At 41.6% G+C, this 27,104-nt stretch overlaps 1 non-coding gene across 1 annotated transcript; it reads right to left on the reverse strand.

Annotated features, from left to right (window-relative positions):
* Positions 1–24,638: 24,638 nt before the first annotated feature.
* On the reverse strand, positions 24,639–24,745 carry LOC126023456 (U6 spliceosomal RNA). Its single transcript, XR_007500578.1, has one exon. It is a non-coding gene; the product is annotated as a U6 spliceosomal RNA (small nuclear RNA).
* Between the last annotated feature and the right edge of the window lie 2,359 nt (positions 24,746–27,104).

Consider the following 27,104-nt stretch of genomic DNA (forward strand, 5'->3'; position numbering starts at 1 on the left):
TAACTAAAAAATATCTAACTTAAGAGGTTGGAGTGATAACATAGCAGTAGGGCATTGCCTTGCATGCATCAAACCCTGAAGGACCGGGTTCCATTCTATGCATCCCATATCGTTCCCCAAGACTGCCAGGAGTGATTTCAGAGTGCAGAGCCACTGGGTGTGACCAAAACAAAAAAAATCTAATTTAAGTAATTAACATCAACTAACCTGACTTAAAGCACTCTCCAGTCCAGAGGCCTGCTGCTCTGAAATTCTTCTAAGTGATGAATAATAATGGTGTTTCATTATTCTAATAAAATTACTTTTGAAAGGTTCGCAGTCACCCCTATAGAAACCAACTATTAGTTTGGAGAATTTCTTTAGAGAATTACCTTGGAGAACTTTCATACCTATCCCCCCTTTCTAGGAGTGCAGAGGAGGTGTAAATTGACTTCAGTCACCACTAACCAATGATTTGATCAGCTATATAATGAGGTACTCACCACCAAATAGAGGACTATGAAGTTTAAGAGTTTTGTAGTTGGTGAACACATAGAGATTTAGGGAGAGTATACACACTAAGTAAGGCAGTAGAAGCACCACGCCTTTTCTCTGTACCTTATTCTATTTATTGCTCTTGTCCTTTGTAATTTTGTAATTAATCTGAGGAGTAAATGAATTCTATAAGATGCTCCAACAAACTAAACATTCCCAAGGAGACTTGTAGTAACCTCTTATTTCGCACCACCCAGTCAGAATTCCTGCTACCTCAAGAATTGCCATTGGTGTCTGAAATAGAAAAAGGTCTTGCAATTCTGAAAACCTTGATATAAGAACCTTGTGTCATCTCCAGGACTGAAGTATTAGATATCCAATTAGTGTCAAACTATTGTTGGACAACGTAGGTAACTCACATTCCTCAGTAATATACATTGCAAATGATGGCTGCAGAATCATTAGCACAAAACTAAGATTTTTCTCGTATTATTTCTCATTCCTAAATTACTTATATATTTTATATTATTCTTCTCTATTATTAAAAGTATACTATTGTCTTAATACACTTATTATTCTAAAAGTATCTGATTTTGAAGTCACAACATATCAACATATAGATTGTCTCAACATATTATAGATTAATCAAAAGCACAATGAAAATAAAAATAAAAAGTACACATGGTGGGGGCCGGGCAGTGGCGCTAAAGGTAAGGTGCCTGCCTTGCCTGCGCTAGCCTTGGACGGACCGCGGTTCGATCCCCCGGTGTCCCATATGGTCCCCCAAGCCAGGAGCAACTTCTGAGCACATAGCCAGGAGTAACCCCTGAGCTTTACCAGGTGTGGCCCAAAAACCAAAAAAAAAAAAAAAAAAAAGTACACATGGTTTCCAATGAAATAATAGCTAGGCTTTGTAGTGATAAAAAATAAAAGGTAGGTATCTAGCATGGGAGCAAATGTCTCTGATTTTTTTCTTCACCTATGTAGGACATCAAGATTTAGGGGTTAAATCTTTAATAAGAACAGTATAGTTTACCAAAAGGTTTTGGGTAACTTGTGCATGTTTACAATGTTGGGACCCAAACAACTCAATGGGGCTTTTTATTTTTTCTTGGTTTTTAGTTTTTTGGTCATACCTGGTGACGACCTGGGTTACTCCTGGCTATGAGCTCAGAAATCACTCCTGGCTTGGGAGACCATATGGAATGCTGGAGGATCGAAGTGCAGTCCGTCCTACATTAGTGCATGTAAGGCAAATGCTCTACTACTTCCACCATCGCTTCAGCCCCTCAAGGGAGCTTTTTCCTTTGTTCTTCCTTTTTTGCCTTTTAACAGCATTCAGGAGAACAAAAATAGATTCCCCAAGGAGGAAAGTGCAAATTTATTACAACCCTAGAATTTGATCCAGACTCAGAAGAGAGAAGTGTGGGGCCGGGCGGTGGCGCTAGAGGTAAAGTGCCTGCCTTGCCTACGCTAGCCTAGGACGGACCACGGTTCGATCCCCCAGCATCCCATATGGTTCCCCAAGCCAGGAGCGACTTCTGAGCGCATAGCCAGGAGTAACCCCTGAGCGTCACCGGGTGTGGCCCAAAAACCAAAAAAAAAAAAAAAAAAAAGAAGAGAGAAGTGTTTGATAATATGTTTTCTTCTAGGCACACTTTTAAATAGATGTATTTTGTTGTTGCTAAGGTAGCACAGTTACAATAATGTCAATATTTATGGTTTTGATTTACAAAATTGCAGCACTTCCACTATACCCAAAGGGCCAAAGATCTTCCACAACTGTCCTTATGTATTTTCTAGTCCACCACTTCCTACTCAATCTCCCCTTCCACTCACTTGGTAACCTCACCTCTGTTGGAAAAGTCCCTAAGATTTGCTTGCGTTGGATTTTATAAGTGGAAATGCTTGAGACAAGAAATAAAGGCAAGGTCTCATGACGGCAGTTTACTTACTGGGAATATGAACTTGGTGGACAAGAACTACATAATAAGGAATCCCAATAACTTATCTACAAAAAAACACAGTATTTCTCACTTTTCTTCACATACTCGGAGCTGAGACACAGTGACAATGGTAACAATCAGATGAAACCACACACACGCATAAAAGCCTTTGATGCCAAAGAAATTACAAACATCATAGTCCAGCTTTGTCACTCTATATATCAGAGTTCTCATTAAATTGCTCACCTTTCCTGTGTGAAAGGCATCAACAGAATACCATCTCAACCTTGTTTTGTGTCCTACACTTGGGGACTCATTATTCATTGTAGCAAATAAAATAAAAATTTTATTTTCAAACTTTTTCCAAGATTATTTCTTCATCAAAGCACACACACAGGAGCTGGAGCGATAGGACTGTAGTAGGGCATTTGCCTTGCACGCGGCCGATCTAAGACAAACCTTGTTCAATCCCCAGGTGTCCCACATGACCCCCTGAGCCAAGAGCAATTTCTGAGTGCATAGCCAGGAGTAACCCCTGAGCATCACAGGGTGTAGCCCAAAAAGCAAAATAAACAACAACAAACAAAAAAAACAACCACACACACAACTATTTTTCTATGATTTTCTAAATTTGCTTTAAAAGCCATTTTCAATTGATAGTAAGCTCTTTGGTATTATGATAAAGATCAGTGTTGAATTACAATCAGGTGAAAAGGCTTATTGAGCTTTCATTTATTAACTTTACTCTCACGGTCCAGTTCCCACTATTTCCAGAGATGCTAAATGAATAGGTAGCACCTTCATTAAAGCATTCTAGAGCAGAGGTTTCTACATTTGGCCTCTTGGGCCTTTTTCAAAAATCACTCAACTATTCACCAGAAATCTATCTCTTTTAAACTGCCCCTAATAATATCCAATCTGGATTGGTCCAACATCCCCACGAGGGGAGAAAAGCACAATATTTCTCACTTAAATTACACTGTTTAAGAGTCTAAATGAAAAGGCACTTGTCCCTTTTTAATTTAATACCATCATTCCCTTTGCATAGCTTCAATATGTACTTTTTTTTTCTTCAAATGTTTTATATAGTAAAGACCACAGAACTTAACAGTATCAAGGACTGCCTGTATTGTTTAATATAATGAATGTATAATATAATGAACACCAACAACTCTCCTTAACCTCTTCTTGCTTAATTTAGAAATTCTCCAATGGGTTCTAATATAAATGACTCCTTATTTAAAGGCATATGTGCTCTCTGCTTAGATTAACACATGATAGTTCCCTTAGCAATATATACCTCAGTAATATATATGAGTTTAAACCCAATAGTTATATAAATGGAATTCAAATTTTATATTTTTATATATGAAAGTGTGAGAGTCCTCTAACAGAGTCGTGTTCTGTAAAAGTTCAGAGTGCTAAAAAAAGAAATAATCAGAAATGATAATTTCATATCATATGTTTCTATATTATATTTAATGCATTTCAATATAACTGATTTAATACACTATCTAAAATCTTAAAATAGCCTATACCAGTCAATAAATAACTGTAACTATTGACATCAAAATGTTGTCCTCTGTGTCATTAACACAATATTGTCTTTTGTGCCCTTAACAATGGTTATTAAAAGACTAACTTTTGGGGCCAGAGAGACAGCATGGAGGTAGGTCATTAGCATGGCATGCAGAAGGATGATGGTTCAAATCCCGGTGTCCCATATGCCCCCTCCCCCCAGGGCCTGCCAGGAGCAATTTCTGAGCCTAGAGCAAGGAGTAACCACTGAACACTGCTGGGTGTGACCCAAAAACCATAAAAAAAAAAAAGAATAACTTCTACTGTCTCTAAAATTTTCTTGGTTTCTAATGTTCATTTTTCAGTTTTGGGCTTATGATCTGTGAAAGTTTTGTAGTTGTCTGTGAAAATTTGATAGGAATAAAAGCAGATCTCGTGGGAATGGAGAGATAGCACAGCAGTAGGGCATTTGCCTTGCATGCGGCCAACACTGGACGGACCTGGGTTCAATCCCAGCCATCCCATATGGTCTCCAGAGTCTGCCAGGAGCGATTTCTGAGCACAGAGCCAGGGGGCTGGAAAGATAGCATGTAGGTAAGGCATTTGCCTTGCATGCAGAAGGTTGGTAGTTCGAATTCTGGCATCCCATATGGTTACCCGAGCCTGCCAGGAGTGATTTTTGAGAGTAGATCCAGGAGTAACCCCTGAACACTGCCAGGTGTGATCCAGAAATCAATAAATCAATCAATAATCTGTTTAAAATGAAAACAGATTAAAATAAACATTTTAAAATAAAAACAGATGTACCAGGTTCTAGTGATATTAAGCAAAAAATTCAGATCTCTGAACACAAACCTGAAGACCTGACAATGTACGTCACTCCATTGAAAGGGCAGCCCTGTCACAGTAACGACCAGTCAGTTGCACAAAGAAACACAATTCTAAACCACGGCCTCCTAGCCAACTGTGACTGAAAGATGCTATATATATTTAAGAACCATATATTCTTTGAATAGATTTTCATATGTGCACAGCTACACATCTTAAATTTACCATAACAAATGAAAGAAAAATAAAAATGTGAAACAAAATATAAAAATGAAAAAAATAAATTTTAAGAAGTAAACTACTATCAAATCTCACACAGAAATCCATTTTTTTTTTTACTAAAAATTGAGTTTTGGGGGGGCTGGAAAGATAGCATGTAGGTAAGGCATTTGCCTTGCATGCAGAAGGTTGGTAGTTGGAATCCTGGCATCCCATATGGTTACCCGAGCCTGCCAGGAGTGATTTTTGAGAGTAGAGCCAGGAGTAACCCCTGAACACTGCCAGGTGTGACCCAAAAATAAAAATAAAAAAGAAAGAAAGAAAAAATAAAAGAAATTGAGTTTTTACAATAAGCCATAGAGATGTAATGTATAGCATAGAATTCCAATTAGTAATATATTACAATTACAATGTATTCAAAGTTCTCATGGAGCAGAGGGAAGGGCAAAGAAAATATCTCAAAAGCCCAGAGATACATAACTTGCTTGTATGAGGGCCAGTCTCTGAGAACTAAGATTTCTCTATTTTTCTATTTCTCTCTCCCTCCCTCCCTCCCTTCCTCCCTCCCTCCCTCCCTCCCTCCCTCCCTCCCTCTCTTTCTGTCTGTCTCTGTCTCTCTCTGTCTCTTTATCTTTGTCTCTCTTTTTCTCTCTCTCTCTCTCTGTCTGTCTGTCTCTCTCTCTCTCTCTTCACACCCCTATTTACAAGGCAAAAAAATAAAGTAATCAACCATTTTAAAACTCAAGACAAACTGGCTATAAAGAACAGCTTTAACCTTAGAGATTTATACAAGAGTGTGTAACTTAGAAAATCTTGTGAGTTGAAAAATTGTTGTAATGGGTTAGTTTGAAACACAGGTTACTGGAGAATAAAAGATTTTATCCTATTAGTGATTAAGGATTAGAATTTATTCCATTATCTAAGCAGGGAAACTAATCTTTCAAGAGTTTCTGACCAAAGTTATTTGTACTATTAATTTCCAAGATGGTTGAAAGGCAAAAGGACCTTCAGGGAAAACAAAAAATACCAAAGACCACCTGCTAGCTTTTCCTTGCTTCTACTCATTAGAAATATAGAAATTAGGCCTCACTTCCTAAACACCTTCCTTTTAAGGTGTTTAGGGAAGACAAAGCAGCAGTTTCAGAAGCTCCAAGTATCTTTAGGAACTTCTGGAAATTCCTTTTCTAGCCCCTTTCCTCCTTCAACTCAGGGAATTTATTGTCTGTATGCTAATGAGTAAACAACTGATAATGGACCTGAAAAGAGAAAGTGGGCCTCTTCAACCTTACTTTTTTTTTTTTCTCTTCAACTTTCTATAGTCTAAGAGCAGCCACTTTAATTTTAGTGGTTTCTAAGAATGAAGAATTGCATGGAAAAGTTGCAAATTATTGTGATTAAGTTTTTTTTTTTCTTTGTGAACCAGAGCAGTGCCATTACAATGTCTGGGCCTGAATCTAGGAAAACAAAAACAGAGACCAGATCTTCCCAGTGCCTGGACGGAGTTTAGGAAAATTTCCCCAGGGTCTCTGAGAGGACAGGGACTGGATGACAACATACAAAGCTGGTAAACAAGATGCATGGCTTAATCTAACCTTACATGTCTTTGTGTGTTTAGCCCATGCTCAGGGCTTCAAACACTTTGACATGTGGATTCTCAGTTCTGAGTTCTTTTTGTTTGTTTTTGTTTTGGGGCCCACCCTGTGATGCTCAGGGGTTACTCCTGGCTCTGGGTTGGGGGACCATGTGGGACTCTAGGATCAAACCAAGGTCTATCCTGAGTCAGCTTCGTGCAAGGCAAACACCCTACCACTATTGATTAGGTCTTTTAATTACTTGCTTTATAGTACAATTTAAAGTTGGAGAAAGTAATGCCTCTCATCTTCTTTCTCCCAAGGATTGCTTTAGCTATTCATGGACATCTATAGTTTCAAATGAATTTCAAGGAGTGGATCAAAGAGTGTTTGATCCAATTCATTAAAAAATGTCATGGGTATCCTTAGAGGGATTATATTAAGTCTGTACAATGCTTTGGGAAGTCTAATCCAATGAGCAGGTTATATGTTTCCATTCCCTTGTTTCCTCTTTTATATTTTTTTAATTGAAGCAGTGTTTTATAGTTTTCTTTGTATAGGGCTTTCACCTCTTTAGTTAAGTTGACTTCAAGGAACTTGATTTTCTGAGGCAGAATTGTGAATGGGATTAATTTTGTAATGTCTTTTTCTTCTCTTTCATTATTTGTATATAAAAACGCTATGGATTTTTTGAGTGACAATTTTGTAGCCTACCACTTACCTATACAAATCTATTGTTTCTAGGGGCTCCTGCAGTGGCGCAGCAGTCAGGTGATTGCTTTGCAAACTGCTAAGCCAGGACGGACCTGGTTTCAATACCCAGCGTCCCATATGGTCCCCCAAGCCAGGAGCGATTTCTGAGCGCATAGCCAGGAGTAATCACTGAGTGTTACCTGGTGTGGCCCAAAAAACAAAACAAAATAAAAAACAAAAAAAAACTCACCCAAATCTATTGTTTCTAGAAACTTTTTTATAGAGTGTTGTGAGCCAATTCTGTTGCAGTCTTCAGCACCTGCAAACAGATCCTTCGTGGAGTTCAGGGAAAAAATTCCACGGGGAGAGAGTGGGTACACAAAATGGCGAATGACGGAACAATATTATAGAAATGAAAATGAGACCACACAGAATGTATGGGTACTTACTTCTAAAAAGACGAAAACAAATTTATTTTTTGAGCTGGCTGCCTTTAAAAGGTTGAGGCTAGGAAAGCAGGGTGCAAATTCTTGACATCAAAGAATGGAGGACTCTGGCTTAAATTAGCATATTAAAGAACCGATACTGAAGGTGAAAAGGCAGTTTGTTTTGGGTTCGCTTTGTTTTGGGTAAGCAGAAGGGAAACAGGTAATTTTCAGGGAAGTGGGAAGAGAGAGAAATGTTTTAGAGTTTTGGGAGAAAACTGAAAATTACCTTGTTTTGAGTAAACAGGGGAAAACTGAAAATTGCTTTACTATGAGCTAAGTTTTGGGAAAAACCTGATCTTGGCGCCAAAGTAGCAAAAATTACAGGGAGCTGTTAAGTGGGAGACTTTTGGCGGGATTTGTACTGTCCTCCTTTGTTAGAAAGAATTTACTAAGGCCTGATTTTTAATATTGGTTAAAAATAAAGAGAGAGAGAGTTACAGCCACTTTTGGAATTATGGCCAAACAATCCACGCAAAGGGTCAAGTGATTTTGACTGCTCTAAGCGGGCCTTTCTGGCAAATAATTCCTTTTCAGAAGAGCACTACACTTACTGGTGTGTGCCCCTCCTGACAGTGAGAGCATGACTACTTCCTTTCCTCTCTGGATGCCCTTGATATCTTCTTTTCTTCTTCTTCTTCTTCTTTCTTCTTCTTCTTCTTCTTCTTCTTCTTCTTCTTCTTCTTCTTCTTCTTCTTCTTCTTCTTCTTCTTCTTCTTCTTCTTCTTCTTCTTCTTCTTCTTCTTCTTCTTCTTCTTCTTCTTCTTCTTCTTTTTCTTCTTCTTCTTCTTCTTCCTTCTTCTTCTTCTTCTTCTTCTTCTCCTCCTCCTCCTCCTCCTTCTTCTTCCTCCTCCTCCTCCTCCTCCTCCTTCTTCTTCTTCCTCCTCCTCCTCCTCCTCCTTCTTCTTCTTCTTCTTCTTCTTTTTGCCTAACTGCTATTGCTATACTAAGTACTTCCAGTATCACTTTGAACAGAAATGGAGAGAGGGTGCAACCTTGCTTAGTGCCAGATCATAGAGAAAATGCTTTTAGTTTTTCTCCATTAAGTATAATATTTGCCCTGGGCTTGTCATAAATGACTTAGACTATATTGAGAAAAGCTCCTTCCATTCCCATCTTGTTGAGAGTTTTTATTATGAATGGATGTTGGACCTTATCAAATGCTTTTCTCTGCATCTATTGATATGATATATAATTTTTTTGTTTTTGTTTTTGGGCCACACCAGTGATGCTCAGGGGTTACTTCTGGCTATGCACTCAGAAATCACTGCTGGCTTGGGAACCATATGAGATGAGAGATTGAACCCAGGTCCATCCTGGTTCAGCCATGTGCAAGGCAAAAGCCCTACTACTGTGTTATCACTCTGGGACCATTGATCATATAATTTTTATTTGCACATTTGTTGATATGATGCATTCTCATATTGGTTGACTTGCTTATGTTAAACCATCTGTGTATCTCTGAGATGAACCCTACTTGATCATGGTGTATGATGAGCTATTGGGTCCTATTTGCTAAGATTTTTTTGAGGATCTTTGCATCTCTGTGCATTAAGATTATTGGTCTGTAGTTCTCTTTTGTATGGCATCTTTGTCTGCTTCTGGTATCAAGATGATGTTCACTTTGTAAAAACTATTTGGGAGTGTTTCTGTTTCTTTGAGTCTGAAAAGAATTGGCAGTAGGTCCTCTTGAGAGGTATGAAAGAATTTGCTAGTGAATCCAACTGATTCTGGGCTTTTGTTTTTGGGAAGATTTTAATTACCATTTTAATTTTGTCTATAATGATGGGTCTATTCAGATATGTCAGATAATTCTGGTTCAATATGAGGGATTTATAGAAGTCCACAAATGTATCTATTTCTTTCAGGTTCTTTTGTTTTGTGGCATAGAGTTTCTCAAAGTAATCTCTGATTACCTGTGAATTTCTGTAGTTTCTGTAGTAATCTCCTCCTGTCCATTTCAATTCAGTTTATTAACTTTCTCGCTCGCTCTTTGTGAGTTTGCTGGTGGTTTATCGATTTAATTTATTTAGTCAAAGAACCAACTCTTAATTTATTAATCTTTTGGATTTGGGGGAGGATTTCTAGTTCATTAATTTCTGCTCTGTGCTTTGTTATTTCCTTCTGTCTATTTTTGGTACCTTTTGTTGATTCTTTTTTAATTTTTTAAGCTGTTTCAGTAAGTTATTTATGTAGGCTCTTTCTTCTGAAGATATTTGCAAGGCTATACATTTTCTTCTTTCTACCACTTTTGCTGTGTCCCACAAATTCTGATAATTTGTTTCTTCATTCTAATTTGTTTCCAAGAAACTTTTGGTTTCCTCTTTGATTTTGTCTCTAACCCACTCACTGTTCAGTAGTGAGCTGTTTAATTTCTAGATGTTAAAGTTCTTTCTCTGTCTGTAATTCACTTCTAATTTCAGTGTATGATAATCTGAGATGGTAGTCGATATAATTTGTATCCTCTTGATTTTATGTTTGTGGCCCAGCATATTGTCTATTTTGAATAATGTCCCTTTTTTTGTTTGTTTGTTTTTGGTTTTTGGGTCACACCCAGCAGTGCTCAGGATTTACTCCTGGCTCCATGCTCAGAAATCGCTCCTATCAGGCACAGGGGACCATATGAGACCCTGGGATTTGAACCAATGACCTTTTGCATGAAAGGCAAACACCTTACCTCCATGCTATCTCTCCTGCCCAAATAATGTCCCATTTACATTGAAGAAGACTGTGCATTCAGTTTTGGAGGATGGAGAGCCCCATGTCTGTGTGTATATACATATGTACTTATATATTATCCTTTGATTATTAAGAAATCTCCATAACTATCTCTGATAACCTTTTTGATTGTATTGTCTGATATTAGTATGGTCACCCCAATCTTTCAAAAGAAGTTGTTTGTTTGAATGATTGTTCTCCAACCTTTGACTTTGAGTCTATATTTGTTCTGGCTATTCAGATTTGTTTCTTGCAGGCAGCAGAATGTTGGATTCATTTTGCCACTCTATGTCTCTTAATGGTGCATTTGGTCCATTCACATTGAAAGAAAATTGTCATGGGATTGTGTCATCTTATTGTAGGTGTTTCTTGTGTTTATTGGGTCTGCCTTGGCTTTGAAGTAGATGCCTCACCTCCTTTTTTAAGGTTGATTTTGAGTCTTTAAAATTTTTAGTCTGATCTGTTGTTTATCCGTGAAGTTGTATATTCTTCCTTCAAACCTGAGTGAAAGTCTGACTGGGTAAAGTATCCTCAGTGAAGCATTGATTTTATTAAATTTTATAACTAACCCACCACTGCCTTTAGGCCTTGAGAGTTACTGCTGTAATTAAGAATGCCTCTTTGCATATAATTTCCCTTTTTAATTGTGCTGCTTTCAGTTTTATATCCCTATCTGTGGTTTTCATCATTGTGACTATGATGTGTATTGGGGTACCTTTCTTTGGATCATTTTTAGCTAGCTGGTAGTCTTTGGGCATCCAGAATACAGTTGCATGAACTCTTTATTTCTGGGAATTTCTCAGTAATGATATCTTTGACTGTTGTTTATTCATTAGGGTTTTCTTCCTGGGTCTCTGGGACCCCAAAGATTCTTATGTTGTCTCTATTGAGCTTATTCCAGATATCTATTGTTGTCTGTTTGCTTTCTTTGAAGATTTTTCCTGGCCTCTTCTGTTTGTGGAGGTGTTAAACAGCTCATTTGTTATATCACTGATTCTGTCCTAAGCCCCTGTTACTCTGCTGGTGAGGCTTTCCAGTGAGCTTTTTTTTTTTCATTTCACCTACAATGTTTTCAGTCCTAATATTTCTGTTTGAAGTTTTTCATTTCTACTCTCATATACTTTTGAGTCTTCTGATCCATTGCTTATCTAAGTTTGTTGATCATTCATAAAATTTCCTATCTAAAGTCCTGATCAGAAATGTAATATAGGTAAATGCCAGGTGTTGGCTTGGTCTCCAGAACTAACTTCTTCAGTCACTAAGTGTGTTGAGGTTCTGCATAGTTTTCCCACTAAACTTTGATGTATGGTACTCTTTAAAAAAAAAACACCAACTTAATATCTTTGTTTAGCACCATGATTACAAACATGTTTGTAGTTGGGTTTCAGATTTATGTACTCTTATTAAGTGTTGTGATACAGTTATTGACGGGAAGAAATGCATAGCCACAGAGTGAAGTGGAGTGGCTAGTCTCACTACACCGAGCTCAAGCTGGATTTGTCCTGAAAAATCCGGACGACCCGACCCCCCAGTTGCCCAGCACAGAATAGTGAAAAAGGCACGTGCTCAGCAAATTGCAGGCAAGTTCCAAGTTTAATCTGATCGATCAGAGGTTCGAAACGTGCTCAGAGCAGAGCAGAGGTTGCGAACCCCAAAGTCTGAAATCAAGGGGTTTTTATACAGTTTTCAGGTGGGCTGTGTTATTTTTACAGAGGAAACAGGAATGGGCTTTGATATGGGGGAATCCGGAGGTTTTGGGGGTAGGTGTGAGTAGGGTCCAGACTTCAAGTCTCCAAGTGAGCGGGATCCAGACATTAAGTCTCCAAGATGTCTTCAGCACAATTAATGCAGGGTCTGTAAAACCATGGGGAGCCAGCAAATGGATCAGCACCTGTAACTCAGTAGATAAAAGACAAGCAGGTAGTTAACACAGAGGGGAGGTTGAGGGGGGAACATTGCATTGCATGAGAAAGAGACAGACAACTCCCATCAGGAATGTGTAGGGGAAAATATGTTTTTCACTTCTTTCATTTCCCACTCCTTCTTGTTAATAATTCTATTCTTAGAATTAACACAGAAGTAACCGAAGTAACCACTGCTAGCCAAGAACATTGAAGGGATTTTGGGCAGACGTCTCTTCTGTAACTACTTCCTGCTGAGGTGGGGCGGAGTTGGTTTCAGGGGTTAAGTTCAAGGTGCAGCAAGTGGTTACTCAGAGTTTTGTGGGTACTTCCTGATATTGCTGTCTTAGCACCATTAGCTTAACTTCCCCCACTTGAGTGCGGATAAAAGTTACAACTCTGTTTACGATACAGGGTTCTACTGCAATTATTAAGAGTACACTTAGCAGTGGACCAAGTAGAGGCAGGAGGTAGGGGAGGATTCCTCCCCATAGAGACCATAACGGTTGATCATAGAGTTCCTCCCTTCGCTTTGCTAATTCTTCCTGGTGTTTCTTTATTCTGTCTCGTACTATTCCGGATTTATTAACATAAAAGCAACATTCTTCTTGTAAAGCTACACACAATCCTCCTTTCTCGGCTAGGATTAAGTTTAGTCCCCTCCGATTTTGCAGGACCACCCGGGCGAGTGAGTCATGCTGGTCTTGTAGGTCCTGGATAGACTTGTAAACCTGCCGGATGTCTGAGGCCAGTCGATCAGATAACTTATTATACCGGTCCAATGAAACTCCTAACCCTGCAGCTCCCATTCCTAATCCTCCGACCACACCTAACGCAGCCAGCAGGGGTAGTAATACTACAGCCCTACGAGTTCGAGTTCGGTGTCCTCCCAGGAGGTCTATGCTGGGAAGAGGGACTGGTTCAGTTCCTGGGAGAACATCAATGTTGGGTAGCAGGAAGGCAGGTGCACAAATGCCTGTGCTATTTCTGGGTAACACTGGATAAGCCAAATTTCCTCCACAGACCCAGACCTGTCCTGGGGGGAGGCATCCCAAGTCCAACGAGACTTCGGAGATGTTAGAGCACCTTGTTGTTGGTACTTGCCCTAAATCTATGGTTAGTGAGTAATTTCTAACATAGCAAGTGGAGGAGTCAAATTCCTGAGGGATTACCTTAAAGGGCTTGGTATAGGTGCAGTTTGAAAAGCTACTTATATTTGGTTTAGGCACAGGTATTGCTAATGGCCAATCGTTACTCATTTTCATGCATAGCCAGCAGTCAGCCGCTAAGCTTGGGTTGGTTTGATTTAAGAGCTTGTGAGTGTACTTTAGAATGTCGTGTATATTTGAATCCAGATCCTTATTTAGCACCCTAGCTTGAAGGGAGGGGTGCTTGGGCCAGTTTGGCATTAGGTTATAAACTTCCTTTTTGGCCCATTCTATGGCTTCCTTTTCTTTTTCTTGATCTGTGGGCCCTCCCCCATCTGATATATGTAAAGGGGCCTTTAGAGGCCAGCAGACCACATCTCCAATATTTGCTAGACAATGTGCTGCCCCGTATGGAGTTTTAAAAGTTTCAGGACCCCATTCACCTCCAGTGCTCCCCTTGTAGGTATCAGTTAGTTTCGCCACCAGGTAGAGTTGGCCATTTTTAACGCACTGCTGATAGGTTTTATAGCACCGTGAGTGTACCTGAGTTAGCTCTACACATCCTGGGGGGCAGGTTCCTTTCGTGTCCGGGGGAAGGGGTTGGGGTTTTTGCTTACATACCCACTGAGCCTTGATTTCACCTGTGGAAGCTGTTGGCTTGAGCTGGAGATAGGCCGTTTTAGTGCCACAGTCGACTGCCTGTGTAGCTCGGTACTCAGGTTTGAACTGATGACCTCCGGGGCAGTTACAGGGGTTACCGTAGAGAGTCCTTAGCAGCTTTTGGTGTTCCACTGGCCGATCAAACCCCCCTAAGACTGGGGGCATTAGAAGTAACCACAGGAGTTGAGGCAGGAGGAGCAGTTTGCTGGCGTTTAAGCCGGATTTTGAGCGGGTTTTCTGCTCGCTCCACTGCCCACTCATTCTGATTAAATTCTATTGGTGCTGGCTTTAAATGTGAGGCGTGTATCCACGCCGCAATACCGTCTACCTTAACTGCAGTAGGGGTCGTGAGGAGGACAACATACGGTCCCTTCCACCTGGGTTCTAGTGTTAGAGCACGATGTCGCCGCACGAGGACTGAGTCTCCTGGCTTGTAGTTGTGTGGTACTGTCAGGTCCCCGGGCTCGTATGCCTGCTGAAGATTTTTCCAGATGCACTTTTGCAGCGTGGTGACAGCAGCCAGTCGGGCAGCCAAGGGGGAAGAGGAAGCAAGAGAAGGTTCATAAGTATCAGTTATAACTTTTACTGGGGGAGGAGCCCCATATAGGATTTCAAAAGGGGTTAAACTACACTGGGAGGGGAGAGGGGTGTTTCGAGCCCGGAAAAGGGCTGAAGGGAGGAGGGAAATCCAGTCACTTACGCCAGTCTCTAGAGATAATTTAGTTAAAGTCTCCTTAATAGTTCTATTCATATGCTCTACCTGTTCTGAGCTGTGGGGATGATAGGCACAATGTAGCTTCCAATTGATTCCCAGAGCCCTGGCCAATCCCTGACTTACCTGGGCCACGAAAGCAGGTCCGTTATCGGACCCGATTACCTGGGGAAGTCCGAACCTGGGGAAAATATCATCTAGAATTTTCTTAGATACCATTTGCGCAGTTTCATTTTTACAGGGGTAGGCTTCTACCCAGCCGGAAAAAGTGTCCACAAAAACTAATAGGTATTTCAGTCCATATTTGGTGGGCTTGATCTCGGTGAAGTCAATCTCCCAGTGCTGTCCAGGTCGTGTTCCTCTTAATCGTTTTCCCATTTGGATTCTTCCAGGGTAGGCATTTACCAGCTGACATGGCTGGCACAACTTAACAACTTGTTCTGCAAGTCTTTTTATTTCCTCGGGGCGCGTGTCCCCCAGCCAGTCTCTTGCAATTTCTAACATTTTCCTGGGCCCTAGGTGGGTGAGGCGATGGAGTGTTTTTAGGTACTCTTGAATTCTTGAAGTTTTCTCTTGTCTAGGTACTTCCTTGAGTGGCAACAACCTTCTTGCCTCTGGGTCAGGCTCTTTTATTTCTTCCGGATCTAGTTCAGCAATTTTTGTAGTTTTCCACTCCGGCTTGAGTGGAGGTATAGGGATGTCTTCTCTGACCCATACTAATGCCTCCTCCTGAAGTGGCCTTGGTCCTGCGACGGGGCAGGGCAGTAGTCCCTCAGCTGCAGCCTTTGCCTTTGCATCTGCTTTTCGGTTCCCTGCTGCTACTGCTCCATTTCCTTTTTGATGTCCGGGGCAGTGAACGATGGCCAGTTCTTTGGGGAGTTGAAGGGCAGATAATAATTCCAGTATTTCCTTTTTATTTTTAATGTCCTTTCCCGCTGAAGTCAGCAGCCCTCGTCTTTGATAAATTATGCCATGGACGTGGGCGGTTCCAAAAGCATACCGACTATCTGTGTAGATGGTGGCTTTCTTCCCCTTTGCTAATTTTAAAGCTTTTGTTAATGCAATTAGTTCTGCCCGCTGAGCAGAAGTTCCATCTGGCAGCCGTTGGGCCCAAACCACTTTATGATTGCTTACTACTGCTGCTCCGGCTCTTCTTTCTCCTCCTTTTACAAAACTGCTTCCGTCTGTAAACCATATCACATCTGACTGCTTTAACGGCTGGTCCTGGAGATCTTTTCTGGTACTGCTTTCCTCAGCCAGTATGTCTTGGCATTTGTGCAGTACCGGCTCTGCTTCTTCTTCAGGCAGCAGAGTGGCCGGGTTTAAGGTGGCGGGTACTCCGATATGAATTCTGTCTTTGTCTAGCAGAATACTTTGATAGTGTGTAATTCTTGCATTTGAGAGCCACCGGTCCGGAGGCTGGCGGATGATGCTTTCCAGTGCATGTGGGGCTACTATAGTTAGCTTTTGCCCAAGGGAGATCTTGTCAGCATCTTTTACCAAAAGGGCCGCGGCTGCAATTGCCCTAAGGCACTTGGGCCAGCCACTGGCTACTGTGTCCAATTTCTTTGATAAGTAGGCAACCGGTTTTTTCCACGGCCCGAGTGTTTGGGTTAAGACGCCTCTGGCCACCCCGCCTCTTTCTTCCAGAAATAAAGTGAATGGCTTACTCACATCAGGTAGAGCCAGCGCTGGGGCGGACAGCAGGGCCGTCTTGATTGCATCGAAGGCTTGTTGGCAATCAGGAGTCCATTCAAATGCTGCATCTCCCTTTGTCAGATGGTATAGAGGTGCTGCCAGGTTGGCAAAACCCGGAATCCATAAACGGCAAAACCCTGCTGTTCCCAGGAACTCACGCAGCTGTCGCCGTGTTGTTGGTGGCGGGATTTGGGCAACTACTTTTTTCTGAGCCTCCGTCAGCCATCGTTTGCCATCACGTAGGGTATATCCTAGGAACGTTACCTCCTGTCTGCATAATTGGGCCTTCTTGGCAGAGGCCCGGTATCCCAGCTGGGCTAGCTCTTGTAGCAAATCTAGAGTGGCTTGCCTGCAACTGCCCTCGGTTTCGGCAGCGATCAGCAGGTCATCGACATACTCTAACAGAGTTACCTGTGGGTGTTGTTCGCGAAAAGCACTTAGGTCCTGATGCAAAGCTTCATCAAAAATGGTGGGGGAGTTTTTAAATCCTTGCGGGAGTCGTGTCCATGTCAGCTGGCCTGAGATGCCGGCCTCCATGTCTGTCCACTCGAAAGCAAACAATGGCTGGCTAGCTGGGTGCAAGGGTAAGCAGAAGAAGGCGTCTTTCAAATCCAACACAGTGTACCAAATTCTGTCTGGACTGAGGGTACTAAGCAGATTGTAGGGGTTGGGCACCGTAGGGTGAATGTCTTCCACCCGGGCATTAACTGCCCTCAAGTCCTGTACTGGTCTATAGTCCCCGGAGCTAGGTTTCTTGACAGGGAGGAGTGGAGTATTCCATTGGGACTGGCATTTTACCAGAATTCCTTGCTTATAGAGCTTTCTGATGTGGGGAGTTATTCCCTGCTTTGCTTCTTGACTCATGGGGTATTGCCTGATTCTTACAGGGGTTGCGGTTGCCTTTAATTCCACCACTACTGGTGCCTGTAGTTTTGCCAGCCCTAGTCCAGCAGTCTCGGCCCATGCTGCTGGTGCTATTTCTAACCACCAGTCCAGATCTGTTTTGGAGGTATGGATTTCTTTCTCAAATATTCTATACTCGTCTTCAGCTCTCATGGTTAAAATGGATGTTCCAATAGGTTGGACTTTTGGATTCCTAAAAATTACCTCAGGGCCTGTTTCCTCAAAAGTAATTTGTGCCCTTAATTTAGTTAATAGGTCTCGACCCATTAAAGGTGAAGGACAGTCTGGAATGACCAGGAAGGAGTGCTTTATTTCTCCTCTCCCCAGATCCATTGTACGACTAGTAGTCCAGGGTCTGTACTTGCTTCCATTTGCTCCCTGTACTAAAGTTAGTTTGTTTGCCAATGGCCCTAGTGGTTTCTTCAGGACTGAATATACTGCTCCTGAATCTAACTCAAAATCCACGGGAGTCCCCTCCACTTTAAACTTAGCCCTGAGCTCCGGGAGGGGATTGGAGCCCCGACCCCCTCATTCGGAGTCTATTGCTAGGGTCTTTGTTGAGCGAGGTTTCGGGGGTTGGGAGCACTCCCGTGCCCAGTGCCCTATCTGTCCACATCGAACACACTGGTCCTTCTCGAGCTTGCGCGGCTTCCGTTGTGATCCTAAATCGCGACGCGGGCCTGAGCCCCATCCCGGGTTCTTACGTGGGCCCAGGTCCCTGTCTGCCCTTTCTGCACTGACTGCTACGGCCAGGGCTCTTGCTATTTGCTTAGTTCTCCTGTAATCTCTCCGATCTTCCTTCCGCTCTCTCTCTAATCTTTCTTTCTCTTCCTCTTCCTTCTTACGCTTTTCTCTCTCTTCTTCCCACTCTCTACGTTCCTTTTCTAACCTTTCTTCTCTCTCTTCTTTTGTTTCTCTTTTCTCATATATCTTTTCTGCCTCTTTTAACACATCCTGCAAATTTTTGCCTTGTATGTTTTCTAGCCGCTGTAACTTCCTTCTAATATCTGTTGCTGACTGTCCTACAAAAGCCATGATTACTGATGCCTGATGGACCTCAGAAGCAGGGTCAAATGGGGTATATCGCCTATATGCCTCCATTAGTCTTTCTAGGAAGACAGCTGGTGGCTCCTCTGGCCCTTGTATTATTTCTTTTACCTTGGCTAAATTTGTGGGTTTCCTAGCAGCTTCCCGGAGACCTCTCATGAGTGTCTGGCGATAAGTGGACAGATGTTCCCTACCTCCAGGAGCGTTGGGGTCCCAGTCAGGTCTGCGCAAAGGAAAGATGTCATCTATTTCATCAGGCCTGTCGGTGATTAAACCACCATTCCCAATCACATTTTTCCGTGCTGCGGCCAGGATTCTATTTTGTTCCTCAGTAGTAAAGAGGGTTTTTATCAGTTGTTGGCAATCATCCCAGGTTGGTTGATGAGTGTTCATTAGGGAGTCAAAAAGGTTGATTAATTTAGTAGGGTCCTCTGAAAAAGAAGGATGATTTAGCTTCCAATTGTACAAATCAGAGGAGGGAAAAGGCCAGTACTGTAAGGTAGGCATATTTCCACCATGCCCATCGGGCAAAGGAACGTTGGGGACCACTGGTCTTAGTGGCATTATAGATGCTGCAAGAGGGGCAGAGCTTTGTCCTCTTAGCTGGCTCCGGGTCCCTGCAGCTGGTCCTGTGCGTCCATCCCCTCCCTCTGAGTCAGGGGGGGAGGGTGGATAGTATGATTCCTGTCCGTCTGTTGTTAAAACAGAAGGCAGGCAAGGGGCCCGGTCATGCCCCTTGGTTAATAGTGGTGGTGGTGGCTGGGGAGGGGCAGTGGGAGCTGACAGTGTGGATGGTTCCCCTCTCCCAAATGCAGGCGCTGCGGTGAGCCGCCGCGTCCCCTGGTCTGCACTTCCTGCATTCCCGCAGATCGAGGCAGGCGCTGGGGTGACCCACCACGCCCCCCCGTTTGCCCTTCCCTTCTCCGAACTTTCACAAGTTGAGGGAGACGCAGGTTGGGCAGACGCTCCCGCTCTGCAGACCCGGGAAGCGGCCACGCCCCCTGACCTGCTCCCTGCTTCTCCGAACTTTCGCAAGTTGAGGGAGACGCAGGGGAGACAGGTGCCTCCCGTTGTGTGGATGCAGGCTGGGCGAATCTCCGTTCTGTGGGCCTGTAAGGGGGGGGCTCGAAAAGAAGAAGATCAGTTGTATCTGGATAAATGTTGGGGAACTGTGGTGGGCATAGAGGTGAGCCGGGAGGGGCTGGCTTCGTTATCTCCTCCGGGGCGCCTCCTTCTTGGGTTCTTACGAGAAGAATGCTATGGTTAGTAGGTGGGGGTAAGGAAAGCGCTCAGGGTCAGGCGGCAAGGCGACCAGGCTGTCGGGAGCTGTTGGAAACAGAAAGGGGCGCATCCATTCCGGGGGGCTTTCACACAAATCTTCCCAAACAAGAATATAGGACTCCTGTTCTGGGTGTCCCTCGGGTTTGGCGCGGTAGATAACGCTTTTTACTTTCCGTACTGATGGCAAATGAAAAGAGCCTTCCTTAGGCCACCCTACACCAAAGGAGGGCCATTCAGAAGAGCAAAATGCCTGCCATTTTCTCTTCTTTATAACCCAAGACTGTTTTTTTGCCCTTTTATTAACTTCTTTCCAGTGCTCTAGTGTAAGAGCAAGTGGTGTGGATTGTATCTGTCCCATTGCTGCCTGGTCTCACCAGCCTTATGCACAAACAGCTGTTACCAAGCCTCTCTTTCACACAGCAATATATCAAGCCCTCTTTCCACACCTAACAGTGTAACAACCAACAAGGAATAAAAAAAACACAATACAGAGTCCGATTTGGAACACGAAAACAAGGGTAGGGTGTTCCGTAGAGAGAAAACAACAAACTGGGATGAGTGTACCAGAATATGAGGCTGGATTAGTCCAGTTACAAGTAAGAGGACAGAAAGAACTAGTCACAGAAGACATAGAAAAAGAGAATGTCCGACCACTTGAGGGAGAAGTGTATTGCTTAAACCAATGTGTTCCTAACCGGAGCTCAGTTTGTCTTGCTGGAGGGCAAGTCTATCTGGAGAGACTTGACTGAGACCCTTTATTCTTCACCAGGATTTATCTATCGGACCACGTCTTTTATGGAGAAGACGGGGTACCTGGCTCCGGGGGACTTTTGCGGTCGGACTCAGTAGCGTTAGTTTAGATACAGTTAGTGAGAGATCTTAAACAGAAAGTTTTTCGGCTCAACAATTAAAGGACGAGCCCCAAGGGACTCACAATAGAGAAACACAATGACGATATCAGAATTGCCAGATATTCAACTCAAATCGCAAGCCAATATTCCAACAACAGTTTCAAATTCAATAATAGCGACAGAAAGCAAACCTACGATGCAGACAAACCTTTACACAGACAGACCTCCTTCCTGCAACCAGGGAACGTCTTCCCCGTTGCTTTAAATCGCCTCCTAGGCACCCTGGTGCGCGCGGCCAGGGATGTGACTTTGCGTTGGAGTTCGTCAACTCCTTTGCCACTCGGTATACGCATCGAGTGGGAACCTCAGTCTGGGATTCCAAAGTCACACACTTCCACGACTAAGCCCCTTAGTCGATTACCAGGTCTGTTTGCAATAGCGCTTCCCACAGATAAACCCAGAGCAAAGCACACGGGGAACTAGAGAGTGAGCTAAGGGGAGGAGGAGGGAGAAGGGATCCCAGGGAACTCACCAAGCAGACCTTGTTCACTCGTCCGGCTCGGGTGGGGTGTGTAAGGGTCTCCTGGCTGGCTCGCCAAAAATGAAAAATCCGGACGACCCGACCCCCCAGTTGCCCAGCACAGAATAGTGAAAAAGGCACGTGCTCAGCAAATTGCAGGCAAGTTCCAAGTTTAATCTGATCGATCAGAGGTTCGAAACGTGCTCAGAGCAGAGCAGAGGTTGCGAACCCCAAAGTCTGAAATCAAGGGGTTTTTATACAGTTTTCAGGTGGGCTGTGTTATTTTTACAGAGGAAACAGGAATGGGCTTTGATATGGGGGAATCCGGAGGTTTTGGGGGTAGGTGTGAGTAGGGTCCAGACTTCAAGTCTCCAAGTGAGCGGGATCCAGACATTAAGTCTCCAAGATGTCTTCAGCACAATTAATGCAGGGTCTGTAAAACCATGGGGAGCCAGCAAATGGATCAGCACCTGTAACTCAGTAGATAAAAGACAAGCAGGTAGTTAACACAGAGGGGAGGTTGAGGGGGGAACATTGCATTGCATGAGAAAGAGACAGACAACTCCCATCAGGAATGTGTAGGGGAAAATATGTTTTTCACTTTTTTCAGTCCTATTTTAAATCTTGTGCAGCTGTCCTGAGTACCATCAAGCAGACGTCCCCTTCTGCTTCAGTCCTTGGCAGTGGGGATTACTTTTCTACTGATGCTGTCTTTGGCATCACCAAAAAAAAAAAAAAAAAAAAAAAGAAAAACCCATAAGATTCTTAAAGATGAGTATCTTATAGTTAATTTACAATACGAACAATCTTTTTCATAAATACAATGATATTTGGTTGTGAACATCCAAAAGCCACTGAAAATCTATAGAATTGAATTAAGCATTTATTCAATGATAACATTGAAATATTATTTTATTTAATAATAAAATACATTTTACTAAAAATAATAAATTATACTATTAAATATTACTGTTTAAAAATATTTTAAAAATGTCTAGCAACTTGTTTTCAAATTTCTTGAGAGATTAAGATCAAGCTCATTAAGATAAAAGATTAAACCTGTAAGATGATGGGGGCCGGAGAGATAGCATGGAGGTAGTGCGTTTGCCTTGCATGTAGAAGGACAGTGGTTTTAATCCTGGCATCCCATATGGTCCCCCCAAGCCTGCCAGGAGTGATTTCTGAGTGTAGATCCAGGAGTAACCACTGGGTCATGGGTGTGACCCAAAAACAAAAACAAAAAAACCCTGTAAGATGTGGCAATAATTAATGTAGATGTGTATTTTAAGCAAGAAAGATAATGAATGGAGAGATGATTATTGGAAAAGAAAGGGATTCTGTTAAAGTAAAACCAGTTGGTTGTAAATTGGAATGAAGATAAGTTACAGGTGAGAATGAACATGTAGAAGATTGAGGGTTGTATTAAAAAAAATAAATATGGTTTCAATTCAAACTGCAATGTTAGAAGCATATATTTGAAGTATATCTACAAAAATGTTCTAATGTAAGGTACTTTTGGAGGTCTATGACAAAGTTTCTTAGATACTCCAGACTCATATTACAGTGATTTTAGAAAATTGGCATTTACAGAAAATCAAGTTTTTCTAATGGAATTTAAAAAATACATAAATCTAGATAAATCCAGATCAATTTTCAACCTACAAAGATCTTCCAGTTTGGGGTACAGCCTTCTCAGAAGTGGCTTTCATGTAAACTGCTTTGTTTTGGCTCACATGGATCCTGCCCTTCTTGAGCCCTTGGTGGTCCTAGAAATGTCCAAAATAGGGGCTGGAGAGATAGCATGGAGGTAAGGTGTTTGCCTTTCATGCAGGAGGTCATCAGTTCGAATCCCAGCGTCCCATATGGTCCCCCGTGCCTACCAGGAGCAATTTCTGAGCATGGAGCCAGGAGTAACCCCTGAGCACTGCCGGGTGTGACCCAAAAACCACAAAAAAAAAAAAAAATGTCCAAAATAGATAGGACCTTTCTAATCATCTTGTCGGGGTTGTTTCCTCCAGGTTTGAGACCATCACACTAAAGGTGGTGAAGAACATGGAATCACAGATGCAGGTAACTGAGGCATAGTACTGACTAAGGCATGGCATTGTACATCTAATGAACCCTCTTTTGAAGAGACCTTGAGAGCACTGGCCCCTAGACGATGGCCCCTTTTCAAAGGAAGAAGCATGAGAAAGTCAGCATTCCCACCACCACCCCTTTTTTATTGGCTACACCGCGTGAAGCCCAGGGGTTACTTCTGGCTATGCACTCAGAAATCGCTCCTGGCTTGGGGGACCATATGCGACGCCAGGGGATCGAACCGCGATCTGTCCTAGGCTAGCATGGGCAAGGTAAATGCCTTACCACTTATGCAACTACTCCGGCCCAAGCATCCCCTTTTATATAACAAAAATCTTTGGAATGTAAGGCTTGCAGATCAGGCCGTTCCTACCTCCACAAGGAGAAGGGCCAGTCAGATCAAAGACACAGATAACAGTTGGAGCTGGAAAAGAAAAACAGAATGTCTGCCCATACCATGAGTCATAAGGACTGATCAAGATGAGAACCCAACTGACCTGTTTGCAGGGTCACTAGGGAATTTACAACCAAAGACACTAAGCACATGTCTTTTCCAGTCCTATTCTATTTTCTACCAGATGCAGCTATATAATCCCACGGCTGCAGGTGGTTGTAACTCTGGCAGCCTCTGTATAGACTGTCAGATCTTGCCTGGGAATGCAATCTCCTTCCCCCAATAAAGACCTTGGTTGGTCAAATATCTTTGTCTCTGACTCTTCTATTCTACCACCTTTCACTGAACTTTGCTCTGCTGAAACTTCTCTCAGAGGGATCCAGCCTTCTCTGGGCCAGCAGTAGTACCAAATCTTAATCAGGCCTTAAGACAGTAATGATCTTAGTAGCTTAAGGTCAGTGATAAAGTGACTACTTCAAATTCCATCTCCTGGTTTTATTATATCCCCCAAACTGTTTTACTTCCCAAGAATCTATTGCCAGAAAGAGTTATGAGGGAAGTTTCTACCTACTTGCCTGCTTCAACACCACATATTTTCATAATTTAACCCATGTAATTTTAATCTCTTAGAAAATAGTAAGCTTTTAAGGTGGGGGAGGCCCTTTCTTGATGGTACACAAGGTTTATTCCTGGCTCTGTACTCAAGTATTACCCATGGTGAAGTGGGGGGGGGGCATATGGGATACTAGGGTTCAAGGGATACAAGTGCATTACCTGCTATACTAAAATTCTGGGTCTGAAAATAATAAACTTAAATGAGTGCATAGTAAATGGAGAAATTTAGTTTCTATGTTCAGACTACATGACAAATTTTGTTCATATTGAATTTCCTTTCACACAGTCAGATATTTACAGTTGATTAAAAAAGAGAGAGAGAGAAAGCAACCATTTGGTAACATAAGATTTACAAACTTGGTTAGCAGTGAATTTTTTTAAATATGAAACACTTCACAAATTTGCGTGTCATCCTTGCACAGGGGCCATGCTAATCTTCTCTGTATTGTTCCAATTTTAGTATATGTGCTGCCGAAGTGAGCACATCAGTGAATCTTAATGTAAGATCTGTCTCATATTATCTTATTAAGTGCTTATCTCTTTGGAGTGAGAAAACAAACCTTATCAGCCCTTATAATTGCCAAGTAGGTGAATTAAGCATGTTGATAACCTTTGCTATCTTTCCATGCAAAAAACAGTCAGTATGTTATCCATAGAGCATTATGAAATATAAATTAAATTAGTAATGCATTAATAATGCATACAAAGGCTTAACATTAAGTCCTAAAAATATAAAATATAATAGCAATTAATTAAAAATATCTGTTGTTTTCTATGACATTTTAACAACTATAGAAATTCTTTGTAATGAATCTTTGTCTTCACCTTCCTTCTTTTTATGGTTGATAATGTTATTTAGATTTTATACTAATTTTTTCTGAATTTTTATTACTTATTTTAACAAGTAATAAACATGCTTTACATAGTAGCTCATAATACATTTGCTTTTGCCATTGCATGTTTCAACACTAATCCCACTACCAGTGTAAAATCCCCACCATCATTGTACTGAGATTCCTGCCCCACCTCAAATCTTTCCCCTTGGCAGATATGACCTAATTTACTTACTATTGCTTATTTAGAACTAAATGGTAATGGAACTATTAAAAAATCTATAGTAAAAGATAATTCGTGAAAGTTTTATCTCACAATGAAATCATTAAATCATTGTCTGAGGGTTTGTTTACTAAGCTGTGTGTTGCTAGTTTATCATTCTGTTTTTGGCTTTGTTAACCTTAGGTGACTTCTATACTATTCTGACATCTAATTTGGTATAATACTAATGAGCTATTAATAGTAAACATTTTGGAGAGTGGGAAAAATCTGGGACAGACTTTGCTTTCCTTGCCAGAGCCAAGGCCCACAGTCCTAGATCTCTCCAGCCATTTCCCTAGGTGGCAGAGGTGAGTTGAGAGAAAACAGCAGATTCCCTTCTTGGGGCTGCTGTCTTTCTACCTTCACTTAACATATATTACTCAGGGACCTCTAGAGACATTGAAATGATAAATTATTCATATGTTTATAATATATAAATATAAAATCCTGGTATTTGAAAAATATATTTATTCTTCTCAATATTACTGTATTTTTTCTGCGTATAAGACAACCCCCTAATTTTACAGTTAAAACATAGGTTTAGGCCTATATTCCCTATATCAGACAGAACACTCCTGTGCTACAACTATATGCACCACAGTGAGCCAATCACAACAAGCAAAGGTTCAAAGGTTATACTGTAATAGACTTCCTCTCTGACTGGCAAATCTGAACAGGCTTTTGACAGTGTAGATTCGGTTCCAGAACATTGTCTAATTTGCATGCATAAAAAGCCTGCTTGGATTGGCTGAGTTAGAGAGGCGGTCTGAGCAGCCTTGCAGTGATTGGTACAGGATTCAGTTGGAAAATTCGTTTCGTGGCAATATCCAGACAATTTTTGTTTAGCAGCATATCGAAATGTTTTTCGGGATATACTCGGCATATAAGACGACCCCCGAATTTCTGTTGATTTTTTCATTTCAAAAGTCGTCTTATATGCTGGAAAATACAATATATAAAAACATATATATATTTATATATAATATATAGTATATATACAATATATAAAAATATATAAAATTTCTTCTAAAGACAATTTTAATAAAACTATTAGCTCACCCTATAATAATCACATTATAATATCTATTTTTCTAAGTCATATTTTAGGTAATAATTTTATAAAATGTTTTTATGTAGGCATTGACAAAAGCTGATAAGAAAAATTAAGATATCTGATAGTTCATAGTTCATAGATATCCTTCCCAGAACATACTATCTGATCTTGATGCTCCATTATCAAATAGAAATTATACTGGATTTTTTTTTAATTTGGGGGCAGAGGAAAGAAGAATAATCTTTTACATGACCAAACATGAGATTGGGATAAGCAATAATGACTTTGTATAATGACTTCTAGTAAATATTTGTGGATAACAAAGATTGGTGAATGCAGTTAGAGAAATAAATACACCAAGAACAATCATGACAATGGTAATGAGAGAAATAGTATGCCTGTCTCGAAGACAGGAGGGGAGTTGAAGGGAAATGGGGGGCATTGGTGGTGGGAAGGTTGCACTGATGAAGGAGGCTATACTTTTTTTATGACTGGAATCCAACTACAAACATGTAGTAACCATGGTGCTTAAAGATATTAGTAAAAAATATTTTTGTGGGGGCTGGAGAGATAGCACAGTGGTAGGGCATTTGCCTTGCACACTGTCAATTCAGGACAAACAGTGGCTCAAATCCTGCATCCTATATGGTCCCCCATGCCTGTCAGGAGTGATTTCTGAGCGAAGAGGCAAGAG

This window comes from Suncus etruscus, chromosome 11 (genome assembly GCF_024139225.1).
Source record: "Suncus etruscus isolate mSunEtr1 chromosome 11, mSunEtr1.pri.cur, whole genome shotgun sequence".
In the NCBI taxonomy this organism is placed as follows: domain Eukaryota; kingdom Metazoa; phylum Chordata; class Mammalia; order Eulipotyphla; family Soricidae; genus Suncus; species Suncus etruscus.